This window comes from Acipenser ruthenus, chromosome 33 (assembly GCF_902713425.1).
Source record: "Acipenser ruthenus chromosome 33, fAciRut3.2 maternal haplotype, whole genome shotgun sequence".
NCBI classification, from domain to species: Eukaryota; Metazoa; Chordata; class Actinopteri; order Acipenseriformes; family Acipenseridae; genus Acipenser; species Acipenser ruthenus.
Window position 1 is genome coordinate 13455160 of NC_081221.1, and position 20690 is coordinate 13475849.

The 20690-nt window shown below is 45.0% G+C and overlaps 1 protein-coding gene across 3 annotated transcripts in view; it reads left to right on the plus strand.

The window, feature by feature from the left end:
* Positions 1-1420: 1420 nt before the first annotated feature.
* Positions 1421-20690, plus strand: part of LOC117414351 (gap junction gamma-1 protein-like) — a 37146-nt gene continuing 17876 nt past the window's right edge. For 2 of the 3 annotated variants that reach the window (XR_009310085.1, XM_059006772.1), the window contains exon 1: positions 1421-2218. The gene's annotated coding sequence lies outside the window, so the exon portion shown is untranslated. The remainder of the gene's footprint in view (positions 2219-20690) is intronic. The other variant, XM_059006773.1, reaches the window with a different exon arrangement.

Below are 20690 nucleotides of genomic sequence, written 5' to 3' on the forward strand. Positions count from 1 at the left end.
TAAGGGAGGAATCGAGGGCTGCCAGGACCTGCACATGTCTGGACACAAAGATTCTGCAGCAAATCAATCCACTCGGGGATCATTTCATAAAATATTAACCAGCCTCTTCTGTTATGACGCAACGTCCTACCACACCCTTTCCATTTCATCAACAGCGACCTTTTTGCACATGTGTGTGCATCTCTTCCTTGCTTCACTGGGTATTTCACGTGTAGTTTCAGGTCTCTGAAGGTCCAGCACTACAGCCCTGCGCTGCTCCAGGGGGATTTGCAAAACTCTCAGCGTCACGCTGTCTTTCACCCACTGCAGGGCGCGAGAGCCGTTCTGCATCAGCATTGCAGCAAGTGAGGAGGTTTTAGAAAAGCAGCAATTATCACAAACCTAAGCAGCCGTTTCTGATTGTCAGCACCCGACTTCAGGGCAGAGCTCGTAATGCAATCATCGTTTTGTGCAGCACTGCAACATGGTAGCCAATGGTAAATGCATGGGCGGGGGCGGGGGACGACAGCGAAGATACTGTGATAAACTTCAGACAGACCTCCATCCCAGCATCCAGAAATCAGAGCTCTGAGGACAGGCACAAAGCAGCGGGTCTCTTTCAAACCCCCCGAAAGCAAAGCCCCGTGCATTCAATCGAGCTGAGCAGATCGTTTCTGCTCAGGACGGTCAAAGATCAGGGTCTGCTGTCCGAGTAGACAGGAAGAAGCCCGTTCTTGCAGTGCACAGCAGTGTCGTATCAAATACAGTCTCCTTGTTATTACATCTGCATTGACGTGCATTGCAATGCTATTAGTAATGGTATGGGCACGGGCGGGTCCAGGCAAGTCATACAGAGGAAATTCACTCCTCTATCCAATTCATTGATTCCTTTTGATCTGGTGTATTGGTTCCAGTATGAAGGTTCACGGGACGCCTTCTCCAATAAGCTTTTGTCATTGAAATCAATGATAGTTAAATGCAGGCATGGTTGACATTTGTCAGACAAGCAAACTCATTTAATATTGACATCAGCTCAGTACTGTTTATTGAAAAACAGCTCTTTATTATTATTATTATTATTATTATTATTATTATTATTATTATTATTATTATTATTATTTATTTCTTAGCAGACACCCTTATCCAGGACGACTTACAATTGTTACAAGATATCACATTATTTTTTACATACAATTCCCCATTTATACAGTTGGGTTTTTACTGGAGCAATCTAGGTAAAGTACCTTGCTCAAGGGTACAGCAGCAGTGTCCCCCACCTGGGATTGAACCCACGACCCTCCGGTCAAGAGTCCAGAGCCCTGACCACCTACTCCACACTGCTGCCCTTTAGAGACACTGTGGGCTCGGGTCACAGTAATAATAATAATAATAATAATAATAATAATAATAATAATAATAGGTTCAGGCCACATGTTAACACAGCTGTGTGACGGGAGCGCGCTCGGTGGCGGGTTGCGCGCACGGCTCCCCTCACTTCAGCGCTGAGCATCGCAGTGAAGTGAAGCCGCGTCCTGACCACGTTAAAGACAGAAAGGGGCTGATATAAAAAAAAGGGCTATATTAGGTCATATTGATGCCACGGGGGTATATTTTGGGGACGGGGAGGGTGTTATGGAGTTACTTTAAGGCGTTTCGTCGTTTATTTTTTTTAATTTAGGATGGAGAGTTTGTGGACAGGCGAGGAATCCGAGGTCTGGAACTGAGAAGAAAGAGGCATTGCCGAAAAAAAACTGTTTAAAAGTTGAAATTGTTTTAAAGTTGAAATTCATGGAGACGTAAACAAAAAAAAAACAACAAAAACTGTTTTTTGAAAGCCTGGGCAACGAAAATGAGAGTTCCCAGAATGCTGTGTTGTTGTTTTTTGTTTCAAACATTTTTTTGGAGGGATATGATTAAGTAATCTGTCTGTTTTTGGAACGGATATTTAAAAAAATAACTTTTTTTTTTAATTATATGCGAGGCATTTCGAAAGAGTCGGCGCAACTGGAGTGGATTTGCTCGGGACCTTTATTGTAAATTGACAATTTGAGTCTGCTGTGCTGGTTGCTGTAGAGGACTGGGGTTGGAAGAGAAACGGAATGAGGATAAATACGAAATATACGGCTTTTTGTTTCAGGGTTTACAAAATTTAAAGAAAACAACGGATCTTATAAACGAAAACGGGACCGAAGAGGCAGATTTCTGGAGTGCAGATTGCAAGACAGTTGCTGGAGTGTGAGTAAGTACATTTTTTTGGGGGAATGCGGCTACATAAACATTAAATAATGCAAACACCGCCGCTGGTGATGCATCCGAGTGTTTTTAAGGGTTTGTGAAATAACTGTAAACGATTCGCTTTGCAGAACCATCAAGACCTTTAGACACAGGCAATTCCTGTGTTATTTATTTTAGCGCGCTTGCTAGCGTTATGCAACGAACAAAATCAAATTAGTAAACTCAATCAAGCGATGCAACGAAAATAAAACCAATTGATTAAAAACATAATTCGTTTCGGTTTTTAAAATGATTTAAGTGGTGTTTACACTGAGCAGTCCCATCTAAAATATATATAAACACAAGTCAAAGAAGGCAAGTTTAACGTTTTCACCCCGAAGTCGCTAACCCTGTAATTAACGTGTGCATGATCATGTATTTGTTTATTTGTGAGTTTGTCTTCCGTTTTATCCTCCTTCCTCCTCGAGTGTTGGAATCTAGACCCGTTCCATTTAAATGGCGCCAAATTATTAACGGCGCAGAGCAAGTTCATGCAAATATGAGTGCACGAGTGAGTTGCAATGTGCGGTATAGTTTAATACATGTGCTCTGTGCAAATTTGGTAAAAAGAAACCTGGACGGTGCAGAAAAAGACCCTTCAAATGAAATGCAGTTTCGTGCTGGCTGCTGTATTTCGCGTGCAACTGCAGCAGCAACTGAGGGAAGAGCATCTGCAGCTTTTATTGCAGCCGCGCCGAGTTTAACGAACAAAGCTCTCCATTCTTACAACTCCAACTACTCTGGATTCACCAGGTGCCTAGCCGGGTTCAGAGCATTAATATAAAGACGTGCGGTCTAGTGGTGATGATGAAGCCCAGCCCAGCCCAGCCCCGAGCCTCTGATTGCGGTGCAGGTGCAGGGATGCGTCAGGTGTTGCGTGCAAAATGAGTGCCAGGCAGAGGACTCAAACCCTCTGAGATTAACCAGTTATGATTATAATAGGGCACATGTGCAGCCCTCTTGCACAAGGGTAGTGTGGAGGGTTCTGGACTCTTAACCCGAGGGTCGTGGGTTCAATCCCAGGTGGGGGACACATCTGCTGTATCTTTGACCAAGGTACTTTACCTAGATTGCTCCAGTAAAAACCCAACTGTATAAATGGGTAATTGTATGTAAAAATAATGTGATATCTTGTAACAATTGTAAGTCTCTCTGGATAAGGGCGTCTGCTAAGAAATAAATAATAATAATAATAATAATAATAATGATATACGCTTTACAGTTAGATGTAATAATTGGGACAGTTCTTATTTTTAGACCCATATATAAGAAATAATGTAGATACAATAAGCTAAACATTTATTTAAAAGATAAAACTCAATCGCATCAAACAAATAAAGGGTACCTGTGGCCTTACACATGTTATTTTGCAAACGGATGCACTTCTGTTTCAAAACCTCAGTCTCATTCGCTCTTAAGCGGCTGTGTCTGTGAGGGAGTGCTTGTCCGTGTGTCTGTCTGTGAGGGAGTGCTTGTCTGTGTGTCTGTCTGTGAGGGAGTGCTTGTCTGTGTGTCTGTCTGTGTGGGAGTGCTTGTCTGTGTGTCTGTCTGTGTGGGAGTGCTTGTCCGTGTGTCTGTCTGTCTGTGTGGGAGTGCTTGTCTGTGTGTCTGTCTGTCTGTGTGGGAGTGCTTGTCTGTGTGTCTGTCTGTGTGGGAGTGCTTGTCCGTGTGTCTGTCTGTGTGGGAGTGCTTGTCTGTGTGTCTGTCTGTGTGGGAGTGCTTGTCCGTGTGTCTGTCTGTGTGGGAGTGCTTGGCTGTGTGTCTGTCTGTGTGGGAGTGCTTGTCTGTGTGTCTGTCTGTGTGGGAGTGCTTGTCTGTGTGTCTGTCTGTGTGAGGCAGTGTGTGCGTGTTTCTGTCTGTCTGTGTGGGAGTGCTTGTCCGTGTGTCTGTCTGTCTGTGTGGGAGTGCTTGTCTGTGTGTCTGTCTGTCTGTGTGGGAGTGCTTGTCTGTGTGTCTGTCTGTGTGGGAGTGCTTGTCCGTGTGTCTGTCTGTGTGGGAGTGCTTGTCCGTGTGTCTGTCTGTGTGGGAGTGCTTGTCTGTGTGTCTGTCTGTGTGGGAGTGCTTGTCTGTGTGTCTGTCTGTGTGGGAGTGCTTGTCTGTGTGTCTGTCTGTGTGGGAGTGCTTGTCCGTGTGTCTGTCTGTGTGGGAGTGCTTGGCTGTGTGTCTGTCTGTGTGGGAGTGCTTGTCTGTGTGTCTGTCTGTGTGGGAGTGCTTGTCTGTGTGTCTGTCTGTGTGGGAGTGCTTGTCCGTGTGTCTGTCTGTGTGGGAGTGCTTGTCTGTGTGAGGCAGTGTGTGCGTGTTTCTGTGTCTGTGTGGGAGTGCTTGTCCGTGTGTCTGTCTGTGTGGGAGTGCTTGTCTGTGTGAGGCAGTGTGTGCGTGTTTCTGTGTCTGTGTGGGAGTGCTTGTCCGTGTGTCTGTCTGTGTGGGAGTGCTTGTCTGTGTGAGGCAGTGTGTGCGTGTTTCTGTCTGTCTGTGTGGAAGTGCTTGTCCGTGTGTCTGTCTGTCTGTCTGGGAGTGTGGGAGTGCTTGTCTGTCTGTCAGGGTGTGTGTCTGTCTGGGAGTGTGAGTGGGTGTGTCTGTCCAGTCACTTCAAAGGAGGTCCTGAAAAAGCAGAGAAAGCATTCAAATGATTTCTGTTATCATTTTTTTTCAGACAATTCACAAGGCATTCTTTTAACCCTAAAGATGGTCTTTCCCCACACAAGTTCAATCCAGTGGCGTTCTGTTTTTGCAGGCGTTGCTCATGGCAGTAAGGGAATCTGCTGACGCAGTTCCAGTACATCACATCTCAGAAATCTGTACCATTCCTTGCAGACTAATTCATGTTTGCTGGAGTGCCCTGGGAAAAAATACTGTGACTCACTGACTTCTGACCTCCTGCAATATGACTAGGACTACTGTTTCTCGGTTTTTATTAATTGTATTTTTCGGTGCTTATTTTTAGCTGTTTTCGAGTTTTATGTAAATCGTTTTTTTTCGGGGCTTTCGTTTTTTTTGATGTAGTGTTTTCGGTTACTTTCCAAAATGCTTGAGCGTTTTTTTCTGTCAAAATATGTCTAGTAACTGGACAGTCCTGGCACTCTTAAGCTGTCCCTTCTTTCCTTTGCTGTCTTCCACAGTGAAATCCCTCTGGTCACGGCACATTCTTCTGGGGTTTTTGTCTGGAGGCATTTTTGTACATTTCGCTCAATTCTTTTTTTAATTCCTCCCTGTTTTAACTGTAATACAGTTTTAAATCCCGCTAACAAGCCTCCATCCTGATTGTAATCTCGTTTTAAATCTCGCAAGCGGAGTCTCCAATAGAAATGTAGGAATGTGCTGTCACTCAGTAGTTGGGGCGGGGTTTAAAGTATTCAGAACGAATCAATGATAGATGCAAGTCAGGAAGGCGGGACATTGCCCAGCAGCACTGGGAAATGTATTGATTATTATTTTTGTAGTAGGTTTTATTTTTTAATGGGAAAAGGGTAAAGTCAACGTGAATTGATTAACCATTTATAGTTTTCTGGTGCTTATTGGCTCTCCACCGATTTGAAATGTCCTTCTCAGCTGCATTCTGTTGTGTCATTGTCTCGGTGAAGTTGTTGGTATTGTCCAGTTCACTGGTCACTATGGCTGCTATATTTGCATTGGTTTGCATTGAACACCTCAAACCCCACAGACCGCTCTGATGCAGTCCTGTGCATCGCTGGCTTTAGCAGACGTCTTTATCCAAGGCGACTTACAGAGACTAGGGTGTGTGAACTATGCATCAGCTGCAGAGTCACTTACAACTACGTCTCACCCGAAAGACGGAGCACAAGGAGGTGAAGTGACTTGCTCAGGGTCACACAATGAGTCAGTGGCTGAGGTGGGATTTGAACCGGGGGCCTCCTGGTTACAAGCCCTTTTCTTTAACCACTGGACCACACAGCCTCCTGAATTCCTTTGCGAATGCTAGGAAGCGGTCAGGACTGCCTGCTGTGGTGAGGGGAGGAGGGACACATCCTGTGCAGATGTGTCCCTCCCACCTGGTCACAGGGGCACGCAAGTCAAGGGGTATTAAGATAGTGTTTAGAATTCTCCCTAAACGTTTCAACCAAAACTATGTTGTTATAATCTAGGTGTTATCCTCAGTGTTCGCACAGTAGTCACACTATTTATTTCACACACGATATTCCTGTCTTTTGCCATGCTGAATTACACGCAGTCACAAACAGGAAAGCGGCTCTGTGTCAGAAAGGACACGCTGCCTCCCCTCCTCGCTACATCTGCAGGAAATCCTGCCCGCTCAGCCCCGACTCACAGCGAGAGTCACTGCATAACATTCACAGACCTGGTTGGTTTGCATTCCCCAGGGTAGTTTCAGCGTCCGGACCGCAAGATTAAAATGAATCCACGACATGCACAGAGTATGCATCAATTAAAGGTTATATTATATAACCTAATATAAAGGTTATGTTATATATTCCTCCTCAAGACTCACCTCTTCAGACAGCACCTGTAGAAACTCCTCTTCTCTCTTCTTTTCCCTCTGGACACTTTATCACTCTTCCTTAAATGCACTTTACTTGCTCTTATCTGCTCCCTACTTTACTGCATTTAATCCTGTACTTTAGAGTACTGTAATCTGTCAAGTGTTATTTAATCTGTAGTATTTTGTATTTAATGATATCCTGATGTAACTATCACTGACACTGTTATCTGCTCCGTTATTGAATCGTATTTTGTCACACTTGTACTTGCTAGAACCGAAGTCATTGTATTTATCTTGCTCTTAATTGTATTATTACTTGTACTGTGATTCTTGAAATGTATTTTTGTTTACGACTGTAAGTCGCCCTGGACTTACAGAGTACTGCACAGAGTTAAAATCAAAACCATCGCTCTCGGCCTGGAAAGTTTCCATGGGAGTCGCCACCAGCGCCCCGCTGTAATGCTTCCCTGCTGCACGAGGATACATTACCCTTACAGTAACAGGAGCTCACAAAACACGTCTCCACCATGCACATCTACTGAGGAGGCTGTGTGGTCCAGTGGTTAAAGAAAAGGGCTTGTAACCAGGAGATCCCCGGTTCAAATCCCACCTCAGCCACTGACTCATTGTGTGACCCTGAGCAAGTCACTTCACCTCCTTGTGCTCCGTCTTTCGGGTGAGACGTAGTTGTAAGTGACTCTGCAGCTGATGCATAGTTCACACACCCTCGTCTCTGTAAGTCGCCTTGGATAAAGGCGTCTGCTAAATAAACAGAAACACATAATACTCATTCGACAGGTCTCAAATCTGCACTGGATGTGTCCCTCCTCCCCTCACCACAGCAGGCAGTCCTGACCGCTTCCTGGCATTCGCAAAGGAATTCAGGAGGCTGTGTGGTCCAGTGGTTAAAGAAAAGGGCTTGTAACCAGAAGGTCCCCGGTTCAAATCCCACCTCAGCCACTGACTCACTGTGTGACCCTGAGCAAGTCACTTAACCTCCTTGTGCTCCGTCTCTCGGGTGAGACGTAATTGTAAGTGACTCTGCAGCTGATGCATAGTTCACACACCCTCGTCTCTGTGAGTCGCCTTGGATAAAGGCGTCTGCTAAATAAACAAATAATAATATTAATAATAATAATTCAGAGGACACAGCAAAAAAGAATAGTTTCCAGCTCTCTTCCCCGATGGACAGCTGTGACCAAAAACTTTGCATCACCTCCCATTTTAGGATTGAGGCATAATTATTATTTTTTTTTATATATTAACATAATTTTGATCTTTTATTTAACATCATGTAATCAAAGAAACTACAAAATTAAATATCGCAAAAGTCTACCGGAAGCCATAATAGTCGTACAGTGTCTCATGTTATAGTTCGAAATGTCACATTTTTCAATTGGTATCAGTCTATGGAAGACTATATAAAGCGGTGTGTAATTCAATATGTTAACGTCGCATTATTCATATCGTGACATTAGTGGGTCATTACTTTTGAAGCACAGAGCTAGTGAGGTGACTGAAGGGTTTTTGGACTGCTTGTTTGTAGTCGATTGACACTTTGATATGCCCAGTCCTTGCTGTTGACGAAGGTCATATTGACCTGCTTGTCCCGACACTGATTTGACTGCTCAATTCCGGGATGTTTCTGGGGAACTCCTCGCCCCTGAGAGTAAGTGATCTGTGCAATATCAATGCCAGCAGCGTTCTTCCAATAAAGCTGCTTCGGCTCCTCATCTCAGGACACTGGCTGTGAATCGCCCCCGAGCTGTCATTAGCTAGCTGCACTGTCCTCATCGACCGCACTAGAATCTGGATTCAGCAGCCAGTACTCTCAATCTAATCTGGATTCTCCGGTTAGTCTGTCTCCTTCTGAACGGGCTTGTAAATAAAGCATGCCTGTGTGTGCCTTGCCTGCTGCATCCCTGCTGCTTGACATGGGATCTGCTGACAGCGCCAGTGAGAGACAGACAGACAGACAGACAGACTGAGAGCCTCCGAGACAGAGATGCATAGACTCAGAGACTGACTAAGAGACTGAGAGACGGAAGCTGATAGACTCAGAGACAGACAGAGAGACTCCAACACAGACTGAGAGACTCGGAGACAGAGAAGCTGAGAGACTCGGACGCGGAGACTTAGACTGAGAGACTCAGAGATGCTGAGACTGAGAGACAGACTGCTCGTGCTCAGTGCTGTCTCGTTGTATCTGGATGTGGACTCTCTGTCAGGCTGTTGGAGGTGCAGTGATTGCACACGGCTGTCAGGCTGTTGGAGGTGCAGTGATTGCACACGGCTGTCAGGCTGTTGGAGGTGCAGTGATTGCACACGGATGTCAGGGTGTTGGAGGTGCAGTGATTGCACACGGCTGTCAGGGTGTTGGAGGTGCAGTGATTGCACACGGCTGTCAGACTGTCGGAGGTGCAGTGATTGCACACGGCTGTCAGACTGTCGGAGGTGCAGTGATTGCACACGGCTGTCAGACTGTCGGAGGTGCAGTGATTGCACACGGCTGTCAGGCTGTTGGAGGTGCAGTGATTGCACACGGCTGTCAGGGTGTTGGAGGTGCAGTGATTGCACACGGCTGTCAGACTGTCGGAGGTGCAGTGATTGCACACGGCTGTCAGACTGTCGGAGGTGCAGTGATTGCACACGGCTGTCAGGCTGTTGGAGGTGCAGTGATTGCACACGGCTGTCAGGCTGTTGGAGGTGCAGTGATTGCACACGGCTGTCAGGCTGTTGGAGGTGCAGTGATTGCACACGGATGTCATGGTGTTGGAGGTGCAGTGATTGCACACGGATGTCAGGCTGTTGGAGGTGCAGTGATTGCACACGGCTGTCAGGCTGTTGGAGGTGCAGTGATTGCACACGGATGTCAGGGTGTTGGAGGTGCAGTGATTGCACACGGCTGTCAGGGTGTTGGAGGTGCAGTGATTGCACACGGCTGTCAGACTGTCGGAGGTGCAGTGATTGCACACGGCTGTCAGACTGTCGGAGGTGCAGTGATTGCACACGGCTGTCAGACTGTCGGAGGTGCAGTGATTGCACACGGCTGTCAGGCTGTTGGAGGTGCAGTGATTGCACACGGCTGTCAGGGTGTTGGAGGTGCAGTGATTGCACACGGCTGTCAGACTGTCGGAGGTGCAGTGATTGCACACGGCTGTCAGACTGTCGGAGGTGCAGTGATTGCACACGGCTGTCAGGCTGTTGGAGGTGCAGTGATTGCACACGGCTGTCAGGGTGTCGGAGGTGCAGTGATTGCACACGGCTGTCAGGGTGTCGGAGGTGCAGTGATTGCACACGGATGTCAGGCTGTTGGAGGTGCAGTGATTGCACACGGATGTCAGGCTGTTGGAGGTGCAGTGATTGCACACGGATGTCAGGCTGTTGGAGGTGCAGTGATTGCACACGGATGTCAGGCTGTTGGAGGTGCAGTGATTGCACACGGATGTCAGGCTGTTGGAGGTGCAGTGATTGCACACGGATGTCAGGCTGTTGGAGGTGCAGTGATTGCACACGGATGTCAGGCTGTTGGAGGTGCAGTGATTGCACACGGATGTCAGGCTGTTGGAGGTGCAGTGATTGCACACGGATGTCAGGCTGTTGGAGGTGCAGTGATTGTGTGCAGGGTTTCAGTCACACTGCAAGCTACGGTTGTCTTTGTCATTGACATCTAACCCAGTATACGTTGTGTCTTCATTTTTGAGTGATTTGGTCTCAGTCAAGTTTCATTACAGTCGTTTTGCAGTACAGAATACCCTTTTCCCTGCCACATTGTTTTAACCTCTGGCCATGCCAGACCAAACACTCGGTGCACAGCTGTTTATCTTATACCACTCTTTCGTATTTGTAATAGTCACTGTCCAATATAAAAATATATTTTTGTGCGTCCATATTTCAGAAACTATTATTATTATTATTATTATTATTATTATTATTATTATTATTATTATTTATTTCTTAGCAGACGCCCTTATCCAGGGCGACTTACAATCATAAGCAAAAACATTTCAAGTGTTACAGTACAAGTAATACAATAAGAGCAAAAGCAAAACTAGCAACAATACATACCTCATATATATATATATATATATATATATTAGGGTTGGACGATAATGACATTTTCAGTTATCGATTATCGGCTGTAAATTATCACGATAATCATGATTATCGGCTGAAAAAATAACATGTAAAATGTCTTGGAATTTATCAAATTTAAAGCTATATATGACAACTGCCTCTACGAGTTTAGAAGAAATAAAACCAGCATCTTTAATAAAAGTTATGAAACAATGGTTGGTTACAAAAAAGCACAAATAATATAACTAGGGACCTACCTAATTCGCGATTTCGCGGAAATCGTGAAATTGAGGGGTCACCGCAAAATTCACCTCTTAGGGGCCAATGCATACAAACAAGTACGGTGAGGAAAAAAAAAGAAAACTTGTGAACTACTGCACAACACAAGCGATGCAAACTATGTATCTTCCTTCTGTAGATAGCCCATTTTTATTCCTTCGTCATCCCGTGTGCATTGCACTTAAGCAAAAAAAAAAAAAAAATGTCCACAAGTAACATTTACAAAATAATTTCTCCAAAGCAGTTAACGTTCTTGTTTACTATTCAAATGACAAAGTTTTCAGCCTATCAGTGCGTCTTTACTGATTTTATGTGATCTGTACTGTGCAGGAGAGGGCGGGACAAAGGTGCTGCATTGTTTTCATTTAGGTTGCTAAAATCTAGTTTTCAGCATTGGAGGGAAAATAGTAGATATGGACGACAAAAAAAGCAAAGTATATTTCGGCTGATGATTGTTTAAAGATATTTCACAAAGAAACTACATGCAGACTGAGGTAATTGTTTTCCATATCTTAATGTGAATTTGGAGAAAGTACGATCGATTGCTATATAGCTTCAAAATCACGCATTAAACAAACGGCTACTTCAGAGGCTGCTGAACAGAACGTAAAATAAACAGCTTTCAGAAACCAAACTGGAAAGTCTGCACAGACAAGAAGTATTCCTGTCTGCAAGTTAAATCAGTACTAAAACGATCCAGCACAGCCACCTCGCTTCAACCTGCTGCTTACATTACAGTTGGAATTTTAGACCCGAATAGCCACGTCTTCTTTGTTTTGACTCGGTACTAATAAAATAAATGATTGGATGGGACAAATAACATGACAACGAACGTGCTGCATACATTGCCTTTATTAAAGTATGCCAGATGCCCTTGTGTAACCGAGTTTTTGGGCTGTTTCTAATCGATTTCCACATCTGTATAACTTGGCAAAGCTTTGCCTTAACTTCCAGCAATTCAGTGGATGCAGACGTGCAGTCTCAATGTATGGGCAAGTCAACTGCAGGGGATGCTGCATACTCGCCTTTAACAAATGCCAGCACTCTGTTTTAGAAATGAAGCAAGTACCACTATTTTTAGGCTTTATAGTGTTCTGAAATACTGTCTACTTGGGTTTATTTAATGTTTAAACAGGTCCGTGAAATGACCTCGAAATCCTAATTTTATTCCGCAACATACCCGTGAAAAATACGTAAATTTACCGCGATTTAAGTAGACCCCTAAATATAACCAAATCTTTGGTAGCTTTTAAACTTTTGAAATATAGGCTACTTATTAAAAAAAGTGTTTAAAAAAAACCAAACAAACAAATTATAAATTGCGATTAAAAAATATCAGCTTTTCCATACTGCCTACAGACGGGCTTATTACCTTGCGGATCACTTTCTGTCACTCCAAAAAACTGCCACACAGGACTGATGCTGTTTCTTTTTTCTAAAATCTTTTCGGAAGGTTTCGTAGTTTCTGCAGTTGCCATCGCCATTAGCTCAAACGTTTGCCTTTACTCCGTGAATCTTACGTCACATGTTACAACTTCCCACTACGCAGCGCGCACAGATCACGTGTTGCGTCTCACGCAGACAGTTAAGTCCTGTCTTAATGCTTCAATGCAGAGTTACTGTTACACACAAGCATATCATAGTGGGTAACGGACGATAAAATGATTATCGATAATTATTTTTCAACGCAATACAATTATCGATGCAAAAACATTATCGATAATATCACGATAATCGATTATTGTTCCAACCCTAATATATATATATATATATATATATATATATATATATATATAATATGATTCTCACTGAAATACAAAACCTGCGTGCACTCATTGTATGCTTTTTTCTAAATGAATTCAATTGAATAACCCTAAATCACACTTAGTAGAGGCATGAGATTTGCTGAAGTCATTATTACCATACCTAATGTTTGCCCCATGGTAAATTTTGAAATAAAATTAAGAAAGTGCATTTATTTTACATAAAGCAAAAGACAAAGGAGATAAAATCATCAGAAATAAAACATTAATACATCTCTCTACTAAATGCATTCATAATAATAATAATAATAATAATAATAATCATAATAATAATAATCATATTGCAAGAAGGGATGCAGTAAAGTTTAGAAATAATACAAAAAATGCTGGAGTTTAAGAAAAATAAGTACTAAATTAGTTAATTTACCCAAGTACGTAACATCTTACAGAAGTATTTTTTTTTTTTTTTCCATTAGACTCTAATGTTTCTGAATTCACCTCAAATGCTGCAGCATTATAACTACCACCTCCCTAATTGACCGCTGAGCTGGTAAATCTACACATACTAGATTTACAGATTTTACACATGAACTGTAACACATGCACTGCTAGCACGTCCACATGCCCGTCTCCAGACCGCTGGTGCCATTCCTTTGCCATTATCCCGGGCACGCTTCGGTTTAGCTGGAGAAGTCGTCGTTTTTCTGTTTCCAGGGCTGTCCTGCCCTCGTTTTGTAAAGCTAGCTGAAAAGAAGATTGATTTAATCTGCGCAGAACTGAGCTCCGATGCCCGGCTGCTGCTTCTGCCACAGTGCCAGGGCAACGCAGGAGTTACAGGAGTCAGGGACGGAGGGGGGTGATGCTGGGACGCCAGAATCACCGTCGAGCCCTCTTGAGGTGTCGTGGGCTAGTCGACGAAACACCGAGGATGGAAGGTGCCCACTTGAAAACCCCAGAGATGTACCCTACTTAGCTCAATCCAGACGGTTGTCATGCTGATGCGATGGGGAGACCGCACTGTGGTTGATCCCCGGAGCCAGCATCGCAGCCGTTGTGTGTGCTGATGCGCCAGGGAGGCAAAATAAGCTGATCCCTGGAGCCAGCATTACACTAAAGCCATTAACACCAGACAGAAGGATATCTACATCATCATATGGAAGGAAGCACAAATGGATGGAGACCCAGATGGATCACATTAGTTTACTGTAAAGCTACGTCTTAGTTGGTGCTTATCTTGGCGAGAAATAGGACATCTTTCATTGAATTGATTTCTTTTAGTGCTTCTGAACTGAGCACTGTTGAGCGTTTATTAGTAAACACTGGATTGTGTGAAATGACCGACAGGAACTATTTCTGCACTGCAGCCCACTAAGGAGGTCTAGGAAACGTAACCCACACCAAACCACAGAGTGCTGATGCAGTGTGGATCAAATAACACTCAACGCAGCTTCAGGTAACCAGCACGGTCTTGAGAATGCAGCCTCTGTATCATTCGTTTCCAGTCTTAGTTCAGGGGAAGACACTGAAGCTATTGAATTAGTTACAGTAGGGTTGTCTTGTTGCTTATTGCTGTAAGAGTTAAAATAATAAGTGCTAACCTAACGGCACAGGTTGAAAGAGAGAAATACAAATTCTTCACTGTAAATACCTCCGTGGATGAGACCAGAGTCTGGAGTAGTGGTTAGGGCTCTGGACTCTGGACTGGAGGGTTGTGGGTTCAATCCCAGGTGGGGGACACTGCTGCTGTACCCTTGAGCAAGGTACTTTACCAAGATTGCTCCAGTAAAAACCCAACTGTATAAATGGGTAATTGTATGTAAAAATAATGTGATATCTTGTAAAAATTGGAAGTTGCCCTGGATAAGGGCGTCTGCTAAGAAATAAATAATAATAATAATAATAATAATATCACTGCGCAGAGAGAGGGAGGGACACATTCGTACAAATCCCTGCGGCTCACTATGGATTAAATGCAAACTCGTGTGTTGCAGTGTTGCCCAGCGTTTGGGCTCTTCAGTGTTTTTAAAGCCGTTGGCAGCTCTCCTTCTCTGTGTCTGGGTTTGTTAGTTTTGTAGTGTGTTTTATTTTTTATTTCCACGTTCTCTGAGGTCCCGTGCCAGTCTTTCTCGTTACTGATCCAGGCAGGACAACAGACCCATTGTGTTTGACATGATTCATAAAGTTCAGCTGTGCAGAATGTTCTGAGTTATTCACGTGGCTGCACCAGCTGTGGCTGGAGTCTGACCAGGAACGGTCTTGGCAAAGGAGGAGACGTTCCTTCAACACCTGGCTTGCAATTTGCGCTTTTATTTATTTTGTAAAATAAACCGTGGGGCTTTCTTTTTAAAGTGAGAACAACAACTTTTTTTTTTTTTCTTGGAAAGACTACACATTGAAAGTTGCTGGCTCAAGCCATTTAGAGAGTTATAATTAAGTGTCGGGGTCCACAAGTTTCCTGGTCATACAGTCAGGGGAGTGCAGGTTCCTGGCTGTGAGAACTCACCGGTCTTTGCTGTGGATTCCACAGGGGAGGATTGCATTGGCTCTGGCGCTTCAGTTTCCCCTCATCGCGCTACAGCGAACCCTACCGTCCTTCGTCCACCAGGGGCCACTAGCTCGCTGACGTCCGCTCTCGAGTTCCTGGGTGTAGAAGAGGAGGCTGGCTCGGTCGTGGGATCGGAGGACGCCCCACGACTGATTTTTACCAGTGTCGTTCCGATACAAGCGTGAACAGGACATAAGTAAGCAATTTGCCTACTTGGTTATATCGTTTTGCTCTGGGTAAAGTTACAGTAAGTGAGTTTAGTGGGACGCTTTTTTTAAAAGGGAAACAAAAAAAATATCAAAAAAGTTCTTGAGCCAGCAGTGAACCAGCAGGTCTGAGATTCTCATTCCAAGGCTGGTCTGGCTTGACGCAAGCCACCTCTTCCACACCCTCCTCTTCTCTGGTCCTCTCCAAAGCAGTGGTGACTCGTCCCCAGACAGTGGCGGTCCCCCGAGACCTTGGCGGGCTGCAGTCTGCCTGGTCCGTGTGCGTTTTGTCTGCTTGGATGTTCTAACATCAAGCTAAAAGAGTTGAATTTATTCAGCCTTGAACAAAGAAGTTCTGATCTGATCCGATCTGATTCAAGTATTCAAAATCCTAAAAGGTATAGACAATGTCGACCCAGGGGACTTTTTTGACCTGAAAAAAGAAACAAGGACCAGGGGTCACAAATGGAGATTAGATAAAGGGGCATTCAGAACAGAAAATAGGAGGCACTTTTTTACACAGAGAATTGTGAGGGTCTGGAACCAACTCCCCAGTAATGTTGTTGAAGCCGACACCCTGGGATCCTTCAAGAAGCTGCTTGATGACATTCTGGTATCAATAAGCTACTAACAACCAAACAAGCAAGTTGGGCTGAATGACCTCCTCTCTTTTGTAAACTTTCTTATGTTGTAAGTGTGGCTGGTGAGGATTGAAAGCGAGCAGTCAGGAGGCTACGGCCTTCCTCTGATCACACCTTCCTCTTCCTCCAGCTATGGCATGGGCTGTCAGTCTGCGTTTTAATAGATTAATCACTTAACCCTTTAGTGCAAATGTGCTTTTGCATACAAAATTCAATTTCAGTGTTTTACAAGGCATTGCGATACTAATAAAAGATTGGACATCTGTGCAAGATTCCTACAGTTTGTTTAGTAAAATGTTTAGGGGGGTTGTTTCTGTTTACCATTAAAACTTTTATGGACTTAATGAACCTTTCCCCTCACCCTGCCCTCTCTCTCTCTCTCTCTCTCTCTCTCTCTCTCTCCTCTCTCTGTCTCTCTCTCTCTCTTGCTCTCTCTCTGTCTGTCTCTCTCTCTGTCTGTCTCCTCTCTCTCTATCTCTCTGTCTCCTCTCTCTCTCTCCCTCTCGCTCTCGCTCTCGCTCTCTTTGTGTCTCTCGCTCTCTGTCTGTCTGTCTGTCTGTCTCCTCTCTCTCCCTCGCTCCCTCCCTCCCTCCCTCCCTCTCTCTGTCCCGCACTGTTTATCCATTTTCTCGGGAAAGCAGACAGGATGTATTTCGTTTCCCAGCTCGAGGTCCTGGGATAGAGCACACATTGAGGTGCTCCAGCTGTTCCTGCTCTGGGAGAACATTCCCAGCACATCCCGGTCTCGCCGACGTTCCCAGAATCCCGGGATCACGTCGCCGTCACCCCTCCGCGACCCCCTCCGCCCCTTTCAGGAGTGTCTCCTGAAGTCATCAACAAGGCCGTTTTACCGCGGGCAGCCTTCTTCTTCTGTTTTTCATTCCTATTGGGTGTTTGAATGGAAAAAGTTTAAAAATAGAAATAATTAGTCTGTCACGCATTCCTTTGTTCCTTCCCACAGCTTTTTATAAGCGGTCAAATATGTGCGTATGATAAAAAAAACACAAACAAATCATACAGGCCAGGCTGCTGGGGCGTCTTTCAGACCGTCTTGAGTCTGTTGATGAGAGTGTTTACACTTTTCTCACTGTGCTATTAACAGAATACCTGTAACTTACTAAATTCATACCTGCGCATACATATTGTGTTTTGTTTCTTTGCTCTTAAGAACATAAAGTTTCCAAACGAGAGGCCATTCAGCCCATCTTGCTCGTTTGGTTGTTAGTAGCTTATTGATCCCAGAATCTCATCAAGCAGCTTCTTGAAGGATCTCAGGGTGTCAGCTTCAACAACATTACTGGGGAGTTGGTTCCAGACCCTCACAATGTGTAAAAAAGTGCCTCCTATTTTCTGTTCTGAATGCCCCTTTATCTAATCTCCATTTGTGACCCCTGGTCCTTGTTTCTTTTTTCAGGTCAATAAAGTCCCCTGGGTCGACATTGTCTATACCTTTTAGGATTTTGAATGCTTGAATCAGATCACTGCGTAGTCTTCTTTGTTCAAGACTGAATAGATTCAATTCTTTTAGCCTGTCTGCATACGACATGCCTTTTAAACCCGGGATAATTCTGGTTGCTCTTCTTTGCACTCTTTCTAGAGCAGCAATATCCTTTTTGTAACAAGGTGACCAGAACTGAACACAATATTCTAGATGAGGTCTTACTAATGCATTGTAAAGTTTTAACATTACTTCCCTTGATTTAAAATCAACACACCTCACAATATATCTTGTTGGCCTTTTTTAATTGTACTATAATTCTTGATATGTATTTTTCGTATACAACTGTAAGTCGCCCTGGGTAAGAGCGTCTGCTAAGAAATAAATAATAATAATACCAGTTCATGTCCGGCATAAATGAGTCTTTCAGTCTAAAATCCCCTCCCCCCCCAGCTTCAGAGAGGCCCAAGACTGTGATGAGGTTCAGCACCGAGCTGCGCTCGCACTTTGAAAGTATTGTTTAAAAACAGATTTTGAATGCTTGTGTTTTTCTTTAAAAACTTTAAATTAGCTGCTTTGGTTTGGGAAGGGAGTTGGGAGGTCAGCAGAGAGTCCAGCTGTGCAGTTGGCAGCCACGCTCCCCTGATGAATTTGCACACGGGGCCGCGAGGAGAGAGCGAGTGAGAGGGCCTTTTCCTTGCCACCTGCTCCCACGCTGTCTGTCTCGGAGTGATTATCCACACTGGTGTTGATTAAGTGTGTCCCCATTTCCCTTTCATTGTGCGGGGGTCTTCTAAAAGCAACACGATGGGTGACAGCGGTAAACGGTAGAGTTTGTTTTAAGAACATTTGGAAATCCATTGTTGAAGTGTGATTTGGGCATTTCAACTGCCTCAAAGAGATTAGCTCAAAAACTCTGTTTTCTTTTTTGACAGCTAAAAAAACATTACTCTCCAAAGTAGAAATCATGCTATAAACAGCTGTTATAAAGAACTGCTGAACAATTAAAAAACAAAAAAACTGCATTGCCTCATGAACAAAGCATGATTTGTAGTTATTATTTATTTCTTAGCAGACACCCTTATCCAGGGCGACTTTACAAGATATCACATTATACATTATTTCACATTATACAGATATCACATTATTTTTACATACAATTCCCCATTTATACAGTTGGGTTTTTACTGGAGCAATCTAGGTAAAGTACCTTGCTCAAGGGTGCAGCAGCAGTGCCCCCCCTCTCTCTCTCTCCTTCTATCCCTCCCTCCCTCTCTTTCTCCCTCTCTGTCCATCTCTCTCTCTCCCCGTCTTTATCCCCCTCTCCCTCACTCTTCCTCTCTCTCTGTCCCTCCCTCTCTCTCCCCTGTCTCTCTATCCCCCTCTCTCTCTATCCCCCTCTCTCTCCCCCTGTCTCTCTCTCCCTCCCTCTCTCCCCGTCTCTCCCTCCCTCTCTCCCTCTCTCTCCCCGTCTCTCCCTCCCTCTCTGTCCCTCTCTCTCTACCTCTCTCCCTGTCTCTCTCTCTCCCTTTCCCTCCCTCTCTCTGTCCCTCTCTCTCTACCTCTCTCCCTGTCTCTCTCTCTCTCCCTTTCCCTCCCTCTCTCTGTCCCTCTCTCTCTACCTCTCTCCCTGTCTCTCTCTCTCTCCCTCTCCCTCCCTCTCTCTGTCCCTCTCTCTCTACCTCTCTCCCTGTCTCTCTCTCTCTCCCTCTCCCTGTCTCTCCCTCTCTCTCTCTGTCCCTCTCTCTCTCCCTCTCCCTGTCCCTCTCTCCCTGTCTCTCCCTCCCCCTCTCTCCCCCCTCTCTCTCTCTCTCTCCCTCTCTCCCTGTCTCTCTATCCCCCTCTCTCTCTCCGTCTCTCCCTCCCCCTCTCCCCCCTCTCTCTCTCTCTCTCAATTCAATTCAATTCAATTCAATTCAATAAGCTTTATTGGCATGACAGGAATAAACAAGTTTTGCCAAAGCAGAATAACCCTGCAAACAGACCGGTTCAGTGTATAAACAGACACAATAAAAAGACAATTTTCAGTGCAGGTTCATTTTTTTTCTCTTAGACTGTGGCAGGCAGTCACATATTCGGCAGCTAGTGCACATGTTATCCCCACCTCTCCTAAAAATATTTGTAGTTTTTCAGTTTCTGTGAGGTGGGTGAAGTCACTGATGTGCCTCGTGAATTTGGGTATGAATGTGTCCCTGAGCAGCTTGTATTTGGGGCAGTGCAGTAGGAAGTGGAGCTCTGTCTCTCTGTGGTGTAACTCACAGCGCTCACACAGTCTCCTCTCTCTGGGTCTCCACGTGGCTCTGTGTCGACCCTTTTCGATTGCTAATGTGTGGTTGCTCAATCTGTACTTGGTCAGTAGTTGTTTTTGTTTTTGGTCTTTATCTCTGACCAAATATTTTGCCAGGGCGTATGGTCTGTTTAAGTTCAGTAGCACTCTAATTTATGCTGTGATATTACTTGGCTCCTTCTCCTGCCCTCTCTCTGTCTCTCTGTCTCTCCCTCTCTCTCTCTCTCTCCCCCCTTCCTCTCTATCCCTCTCTCTCTCCCCTTCCTCTCTCCCTCTCCCTCTGTCACTCCCTCTCTCTCTCTCTCCCTCTCTCTCTCTCTCTCTCTCTCTCTCTCCCCCTTCCTCTCTATCCCTCTCTCTCCCCTTCCTCTCTCCCTCTGTCACTCCCTCCCTCTCTCTCTCCCTCTCCCTCCCTCTCTCCCTCCCTCCCTCCCTCTCTCTCTCTCTCCCCCCCTCCCTCTCTCTCTCTCTCCCCCTTCCTCTCTATCCCTCTCTCTCTCCCCTTCCTCTCTCCCTCTCCCTCTGTCACTCCCTCCCTCTCTCTCTCTCCCTCTCTCCCTCCCTCCCCCTCTCCCTCTCTCTCTCTCTCTCTCCCCCTTCCTCTCTATCCCTCTCTCTCTCCCCTTCCTCTCTCCCTCTCCCTCTGTCACTACCTCTCTGTCTCTCTCTCTCTCTCTCTCTCTCTCTCTCTCTCTCTCTCTCTCTTCCCCTCCGGTCCATCCCCTGCCCCCCGCTGTGTGTGTCT